Below are 9,258 nucleotides of genomic sequence, written 5' to 3'. Positions count from 1 at the left end.
AACACTCTAAACCAATTTGCATGAAACATATAAACAGTACTTTGTTAGAAAATAATTACTTTGAGAGATGGGTACATCTGTGTGTAAATATAGATCCATGTGAGAGCTTGCAGGTTTTAGCTTATCTATTGAACAGCCTTAAACTTAGAAAATTTTTTAGTGATTGGTATATTAACAGTATCAATGCTGATGAATCATACCTTTATGCCATATTAAGGAAGACTTACTTTATTTTTGTTGCTATTGTTGTAAGAAAACTATTCACATTTTAATGAAAAAAAAGATAACATAAGTACAAGTTTTTAAAGCCTCCCTCTCACCCAATAAAAGCAAGATTTATTCTTTAGTCAGAATTAACAATAAATTTTATCATAAATGGGTATTACTTACAGTCTATAAATGGGAAAAATAAGACACAGAGAGTCTAAGTGACTTGTCCATTAATACGAGCAAATCTGAGATTTGATGCTAGTGTTCTTGACTTTTCAATCTGTGCTTTCCAATATCCCACAGTTCTTCTGCCTGTATTCTAATACTAAGCACTTTGTTTCCTAAATGACATATACAATACCCCATTAGAAAACTTACAAATTCTTTTAGAATTTTAGACCCTAGGATATTAAATAAAATGATTCTTTTCACCTATTTCTCCCTACACAGTTTTTATTTGTAGTAGTAGGATTGTCAAGAAGCTAGTTTTAAGATATATTTTAGTAATTTGTACTTGATCATGCTTTTAATAACCACGACAACAAAACTTTTTTACATGCTAACCTTATACTTACATAAAAGAATACTCAAAAAATTGACAAAACTAATAGTCTAAGCATCAAATTAGCCAGAACTTTCAGTAAGTGAGTAAAAAATTTCCTCTACACACTTGCAAAGCAATACTTTTTTAGTTTGGGTCTTCTTTTTAGTCAATTATGCAGCCATCAGTAGCTTTGGAAAAGAATGGAAGAATGATGTTGACATTGTGTGTCCTAAAATTAGACAACAAAAGTATGCCTGAGAACCTACAAGAAAAATGCACTACATGTCTTTCCTATCCTTAGACTCTGGCTTCTAACAAGTTCAAGATAAGTACACTTACTAATACCATGCTTCGACTATCTTAAAATGGATCCCTGAGATAATTCTTTAATTAAAAAGAGAGTTCAGATTATGAAAGAGATGAAGTCATACATGGCAATCGCTAGAGACACACTTGGACATTCTATTTTAATTAAGGGAGTGGCACATATGTTCTGAAACTTCAGTTCAGTTCGTTTTTTAAAAAGTCATAATTCTGAAACAAAACTCATGAAATGACCTGATGATAGTGCTTGGCCTAAAGGAAGGCCGAATTTCAAACTCTGCAGAAGTACTATTTTCAAAAGTTATTATCTAAGGGCTCTATGCCCTTGCCTCACTGGCGATATTGGTTTTCTCGATGAATACACTTGAGAACCTACTCTCATTTACTCCTTTATGAACTATCAAGTTCTAACTTCTTTTTTCCTTCATATAGATGGTGCTTTTTATATCTTTTAATATTTTTGTGTTCTTATGGATTGCCAGTCCAACATCTTTTTGTAATGTTCTGACCAAATTCAAATAACACTCTTGAAATTTCTAAGCATGAAAAGATGGATGACATCATAATATTTTATGTCAGAAACACATGAAGGTGTTATAGCAATAAAATGTCAGGTTTTTTAAATAATTCTGGCTGCACAGTTGTGTGTTTTGCTACTCAGAATTTATGGATGTATCAGAATATACTGAAGATTAACCAACTCTAGAATAAGCAACCTATCTATTTATAGGTTATTATATATATTATTATTCTTTCTCTAGATTGTTGACATAATATTCTCCTTTGCACACAAAAAAATCACTCTTTAGCCATACAAGTTTATTAATTTCTTTCATTTCTTCATCAAAGATTTCTATATATGTCTAGTTATAATTCTTATATCTTAGAGTTCTTATGAGTTTCATTAAAACACTGAAATAATATACTTTAAGGTAGATAATATCTACAATAGACAACAAATGGTAGCATTTTTTATGTCTGTCCCTTAAAAAGATCAAGGCAATAGGAAGATTAGTTTGAGGGGTATCCAGCAGTCAAAGGAGGGTGATGTTCAATTAGATAATACTCTGATAAGAGAATATATCATCTCACAGGTTAACAAGGAAAACCAAGTCCATTATATATTTTCCAGAGAAAACTTACCCATTAATTTCTATTTTACAAGTTCCCACAGTCATTTTTTATTTTCTTTGTATTTAAATCATTAAAAAAAACTAAAAGGCTATGAAAACTCTGCTCTGTTTTTCAAAGATTTGGGTGTTTTTGTTTTTTGGGGGTTTTTTTAGTCTCTTGCTTTATGAAGTTTTAGAATTCAATAACTATTTGAGAAAGAAACCAGGCAGATACTTAAGACTTTTCAAATTTTCATACTTTTTTTGTCATCTCATCCTCACAAGAATGACTAAAGCTGTTTTCATGTTCCCAACCAGCTTCTTCGACTCTCACAATGTCCCTCTGTCTAAATAAAGTCTGAATTCTTAATATCTTGCCTATGCTTCAGGTAAGTAAATATAGCAAGGAGAAGAGCAATTGTAAATTGCCAGCTCACTTCTGATATCTTCCCTCAATCCTCATTGCTTTAGTTGATCTCTTACAACTTTAAATTTATTTTGGTATTTTATTCTATGTTTTCAGTAATAGTGGTATTGTACATCAAAAGCAAACTACTACAAACTACCCAGAAGTTTCATGCTCCTATGATTTTGCTTATCAACTTTAGGATAACTCCCAGATTTTTATCTCCAGTCCTGAAGGTTTTTTAGATATTTTGATGACTCCACTCATTCATTTATTAACTCATTCCTCAAATATGTATTGAGGAGGGGCTATGTTAGATATGAAGACTATACCTCCATTTTCAGTTTTCAAGCTGATTATGTTCAAGATTGAACTTACCTTTTCCAATAAAGCATTCTGAGTTTTCCATTTTTAATCAGTAAGATAAGTTTTTTCTTAAATATCAAAACCTAACTTACCCACTTTGACTCCCAACTCTTCCTCAAGTTACAGTCTTGCATGCAGTCACCAACTATTATGAATTAATTCTTTACAGAATCTCTTAACTACATTTACTTTCTTTCAGATATATTCTTAGTGCTTCTACCTCAGATTTTGTTCTTATTCTATCTGTTGTAGATGAGCCAGTCTTGCCTTCTTCACTGTGTCCTTTAAGACAACACACATGCAATCATATTATTTGTTTGCTAAACAGCATTCAGTGAACTGGATTTCTGAGAATGAAATCTAAATTCATTACTCTGGTCATACTCTACTTTGCACCACAACTTTTCATTCTAGCTTTATCACTCCCCTTTTCCCTCTATAATACCACGTTCCTAATATTTTCACCAAACTGGACTATATGTTTCCACATCCTATGTTACACTTGCCCACATTCAGGCCATTCTCTCTACTGAAGTCCTCTTCAACTCAACATTCTACATATTCATTAATCAACCAGACTGATATTCTTTCTTCTACAAAACTTTCAAAGATTTATATCCAGCTACCCGTGATCATTTGAACAGCTATAACTTTTTGTTTAACTTTCCTCAAGATCATCTCTATCCTGTACCTTGAAACAGTTTAGTATTTTCAATAAATAATATGCTTTTCCCCTTTATTAGAAATTTTAAAATTTAGGCAAATAATTATTCATTCAATTTCTTCTGTACTTTGCTCCTCACATGTGATTTAGAACAAAATTAGCCTCTGCTCTCTAAACCAAAATACGAATTATTTAGAATTGTATTTAAAAACCATTAATTTGATCTGGACTTCTCTTAGATCCAAATTGTTTCAAAACATGACAAATAGAAAATGTCCTCAGTATTTTTCTGATATAGTTTCTGCTAAAAATCTCTCCAGTTCTACCCCTGTGATTTGGTCTTCAGTGAAGCCTCTTCTAGGTGACCTCTTCTTGTTCTCTTCCCTCCTGACCTGCATATTTTTTCTCCTGTTGGGAGACTCTCTCGCTGATAGTTGAACCTATTAGATAACCATAAATGGACTTTGAGTAGTGCTAATTTCTGCCTCTGGTTCCCCCTTCAGGTTCAATGTACCCATTTTGATTGAATTCATCCCTTCCTGGATCTCAGGTGTATCTATTATATGGGCCTATGTTAGCCAGCTAGCCCTCCATCTAAAGAGGAAGGTCACCCACGTTCTCATTACTGAAGAAAGCATCTCACCAATGAAGAGACCACTCTTGGCCACTTACTCCATGCAAAAAAAAAAAAAAAAAAAGCAGATTATCCAAGTCACGTCCTATCTCAAATCTATGTCTATATGTCTAGCTCCACACATTGAATGAGAAGGTTGTCGTGTACTACTTGTTGATTACTATGCAGATACAGTGGGGATAGTTCATAAGTGTGAAATAGTTGTTTTCCTTAATAAATTATATATTTAAAGAATTTAAATAACAATTGTGATTAATAAAAGATGGAACGTACAGGACAAAGATGGTTAAGTGAAGTATACGGGTAACTAGCACAGCTAGGCAGTTCCTGCTAGGGTGGTCGGAAAAAGAGTACTTTTTGAAAGTTTGACAGGAGAATGGTTCTTGAGAAAATAAGTAAAGGGGCAATTTATTAACAATTTATTAACAGAATAGAATGTTTAAATATAACATGCTGAGAAGGCTCAAGGTATCTTCTGGACTCTGGGGAATCAACAAATGTAGTTGTATGGCAGATGTTTAGGGATGTTAGAAAGCAGACATGAGTTTTTAAAAACTAAGCTAAGAATATCATTAATTCTACTGAAGATTTATTAGTAATAGAGTGATATGATCTTCAGAAGATTCTGTTTTGTGGTGATTGGAATACAACTGTGGAGAATTTGTAAGTGAGGAGAAGATAGACTGAGCAGGAATCTGCAAACTATGGGCAATGGTCAAATCCACCACCACCATTATCACCCTGCCTGGTTTTCATAAATCAAGTCTTATTGGAACCCAGCCACACTGATTTGTTATGTATTGTCTTGGCTGCTTTCACACTGCAATGGCAGAGTGAAGTAATTGCAACAGAAACACTATGGCCCACAAAGCCTAAATATTTACTTTTTGTTTCTCTAAAGAAAATGTTTTCCAAGCCCTGGACTAAAGAAAAGAAAGCCAGTTTGAATATAGATTGTCAAATAGATGGACGGGTAAAAGAGTATATAAAGCATATGAGGTGATGATATAGCATAAATGCATAGTTACTAAAGAAAATTCTGAATCTAAGTCCAATTAAACTGAGGTTTTTAGATGAGAAATTAACACCAGCAAAATTATATCATATATTTATTAACCATTGCACAGCACAGTCATGGGTCCTGGTGAAAATATATAAAATAAATGGTCTATGGCCATGCTACCCTGAAAGTGCCTGATCTCGTCTGATCTCGGAAGCTAAGCAGGGTCGGGCCTGGTTAGTACTTGGATGGGAGACCATTTAGGAATACCAGATGACGTAGGCATCAAAAAAAAAAAAAAAACGAAAAGAAAAATAAATAAATAAGTGGAACACACAATTTCTTCCTTGGAGAAACTTTATTTCAAATAAGAAACATATCATGCTTTAATTAAAGAGAACAATATATAACAAAATATAATCAAGTTCTAAAATTTGGTACAAACCCTAAATGCTATTAAACTTCTGAAAAAAATATACAGTCAAGACTTGGGTCATCAAAAAAAAAAAAAGAAGAAGAAGAAGAAGAAGAAATAGGAAATTGGGAAAATTGCTTGAAAATATTTCAGCCTCTGCTCCAACATGGGCATCATATGCTGTGTAACCTAAAATGCTTCCTTGGATCTATCAGGATAATGTGAGCTGCTTTTAAGCAGAGTACAAAGTCTAAATAACTTGAGAAAACTACTCTAGGTGGGATATTTTGTTTCTTAAGTTCATATCTTATTCTTTTATGTGTTTTTCTGGCAGGTCCACAGGGGAACATGACTTCTAGATACAGTAGTTTGCAAGTCTAGATTGTTTAGTGCTTTATTTAATGCTTCCTTTAATAAGTTCAGTTTCTTCCTGTTCTGTTTTTTCTGTAATCATTATAAGTAATGGGTAAAATTATAAACTTCATTCAGAATTTCCCATAAATTCTCAACTCTATTCTATTTTCCTAAAATGAATTTTGCCTTACTTCCTCTATCTAGTAGTCGGTCATTAAAGAGGCATTTACAAATGCATTTTTAATTATAAATGGAGTTCACAGAACTCTATAAAAATTACTTCTTTATATAATTAAGTTTAGCTCCAAGGGAGTTCTATAAATTGCCTTGCTTTACCATGTAGTGCATTGCTGAATTCCTCAACTTAAAGCGGATTTTCACAAGGCAGACTGAGAAGTCAACTGTTTCATTATGTTCATTTGCTTGAACATTACATCAGCATTGACAAAACCACTGAATATGATGATAAGCAGGATGATAACTGGATGATAGATATTGATTAATCAGTAAATATTATTATTTATTATTATTATTCAAATAAATGTTCTTTACTGAAGCTTCATCTCACGTTATATACCATGGATTTAAGATTTGAACATAAAAAAATAATGTATTTTTTAATCTATATTTACACTATATGCAGAGAAATAAATATATTTTATTTTATAAAACTTGAATTACATTGTGCATCTAATTTTATTTTGATTTTTCACTTAAATTTGACACCTTTGGTAATATAACTTTTAATGACCGCATAAAACTTTATAATTTGAATAAAACAAAATTTAAGATATTCTAATTTTCCTTAACTACTCACAATTTTACAAGCACTAAAAAATGAATAATAATTCTCTATGATACATTTCAGAAAAAAGAAAAGAGGAAAGACTTCCTAACTCATTCTATGAGACCAGCATTACCCTAATACTAAAACCAAATGAGAATATTAAAAAAAAAACTACAGATCAATATAACATGAATATGGATGCAACAATCTTCAACAAAAAATTAGCAAATTGAATTCAACAATATGTAAAAGTAATTACACACCATGACCAAGTGGGTTATATTCTAGATATGCAATAGTGATACAGCATTTGAAATAAATTAATGAATTCTCCCCATCAGCATTCTAAGGAAGAAAATCATATGATCATATTAATGGATGTATAAAAAGCATTTGACATAATACAACACCCATTTGGGATTTAAAAACACTCAGCAAACTAGAATTAGAAGGGAACTTCCTCAACTTAGCAAAGAATATCTACCAAAAAACCTACAGTTAACATACTTAGTGATGAGAATCTAGATATATTTCCCAAAGATTGAGAACGATATAAGGATGCCCTCTCTCATTACTCCTATTCAATCTCTCACTGGAAGTCCTAGCTAATGCAACATGACAAAAAAAGAAAAGAAAATTATACAGACTGGGGAGGGAGAAATAAAACCGTGTTTGCAGATGTTATGATCATATATAGTCTAACTATTATGCTGTACACCTGAAACTAATATAAAATAATATCGAATGTCAACTCTAATTCTAAAATAAAAAACTTTTAAAAATCCCAGTCTTGACATAAAAACTTCTGTAATTAATAAGCAAATAAAGCAAGTCTACAGGATACAAGGTTATTTCCACATTTAGGAATATATATTAACTTAAAAATATTAAATGCTGCTGCATTTCAGAATATGTGTTGAAGATGTAAAGGTGACTAGGACACACTTGGTGACCTCAAGCTGTTTCAAGTCAACTATAATAGTAAGCAAACTATAGGTGGCAAAAATACCTCTGGGTTATCTTGTTTAAAAAAAAAGAAAATGCCCTGACCCCATGACTAGCAACTCTGACTACATAGAGTTAATTTAGGCAGCCTTCAGTTTTTATAAGTACATCTATATGTGGCTCTGATGCCTGTCATAGCAAGACTATACTTCTAGAAACACTGGTCTCAGAAAAGGAAGAGTGAAAACTAGTAAAAATGATAGGAAGTATGCAAAAGGTCAAAACTATGAAACAGACAGGGCCTTAGAGTTGTATAACATTCACAATTTATTCTGGGTGAGTGGCTTCCCATCGTGTACTTCGAATAGACTAAAATGTGAACAGTGGCTTAGAATTAAGTAGGTGAGTAGTACTGGGCATAGGTTTGTATAGGGTACTGTTGTGGCAGTAGAGGGGCACCTGTAGCTTGGAACAGAAGGCCTCACAGAAGAGACATAGGAAATTATTTACCCACAAAAAGAGAAAGAGGAATTTTATTCCAAAAGAATCACTTACAAAGGCCCAGAGGAAGAGAGGAACTATCTCAAAGGAAGCCAGTAATGCAATTTGCCTATCAAACATTATGGAGATCATGAGAAAAAATACTAATATAAAAGCTAGAGTTGGTCAGGAGACAATCGTGAGAATCCTTGTATGTGCTATTGTTAAGAAGTTTGAGCTTTATAGTAAGTGCAAAGGAGATCACCAAATGATTTTTAAGCGGAAGATGCAGGTCTCAAATTTCTGTTTTAAAAGGGTTGCCATTTGTAAAACAGAAAGATATAAATCTGGAGACTTGCAACTACGGCATGATGGATTTCTTATGCCTTCCTAAATTTTGTAGGAAGAAAACACTTTCTAATTTGGATGCCACTTAAATTTCTTCCTGTCCAGAATTCATTACTTTACTGTCTGTCATTTTTAATTCCTAGCAGGTAGTCCATATCATTATTTTGCCACTTAAGGCTTACTGAGATTTTGATGTTTACTCATCGCACTCTCTCGTAATCATGTATATTATGTATTAGGATAACATAACATTTATTAACCAGCAGTAAATGAGGTACTGTATTTGGTTACATATAATGAAAAATATCATCACAATCACTTCCCGAGCGTCCCGTACAATTAGGGCAACCTCATAGGGGCAATAAAACCTCGGAAGATAGGGATCCTTCTTTGCAGTATTTAACTACCAATCACGACATTAGGGCAAACACTAAATAAAGATGGATAATTTATGGTAATACACACTAATATCAAATGAGTGGCACCGGCAATAAGTACCTGGGAAGGTCCACATGCTAAGGACCAAGAGGAGGATGGCTGCCTGGAAGAGGTTGTGTTTTCAGTTGAACCTTGAAAAGAAGACAGGTAAAGAAGAAAAGAAAGGGGTTTCTCTTTGGGGTGACAGCACAGAGAGGCGGTCTGAAAGGAGAGGCTAGTGACTCCTTTAAA

The 9,258-nt window shown here is 32.9% G+C and overlaps 1 pseudogene; it reads left to right on the top strand.

Annotated features, from left to right (window-relative positions):
* Positions 1-5,426: 5,426 nt before the first annotated feature.
* On the top strand, positions 5,427-5,545 carry LOC111728875 (annotated as a pseudogene).
* Positions 5,546-9,258: the final 3,713 nt, after the last annotated feature.

The sequence above is a fragment of the Pteropus vampyrus genome, unplaced genomic scaffold (assembly GCF_000151845.1).
Source record: "Pteropus vampyrus isolate Shadow unplaced genomic scaffold, Pvam_2.0 Scaffold234, whole genome shotgun sequence".
Lineage (NCBI taxonomy): Eukaryota > Metazoa > Chordata > Mammalia > Chiroptera > Pteropodidae > Pteropus > Pteropus vampyrus.
This window is presented reverse-complemented; position numbering and strand designations above follow the sequence as displayed.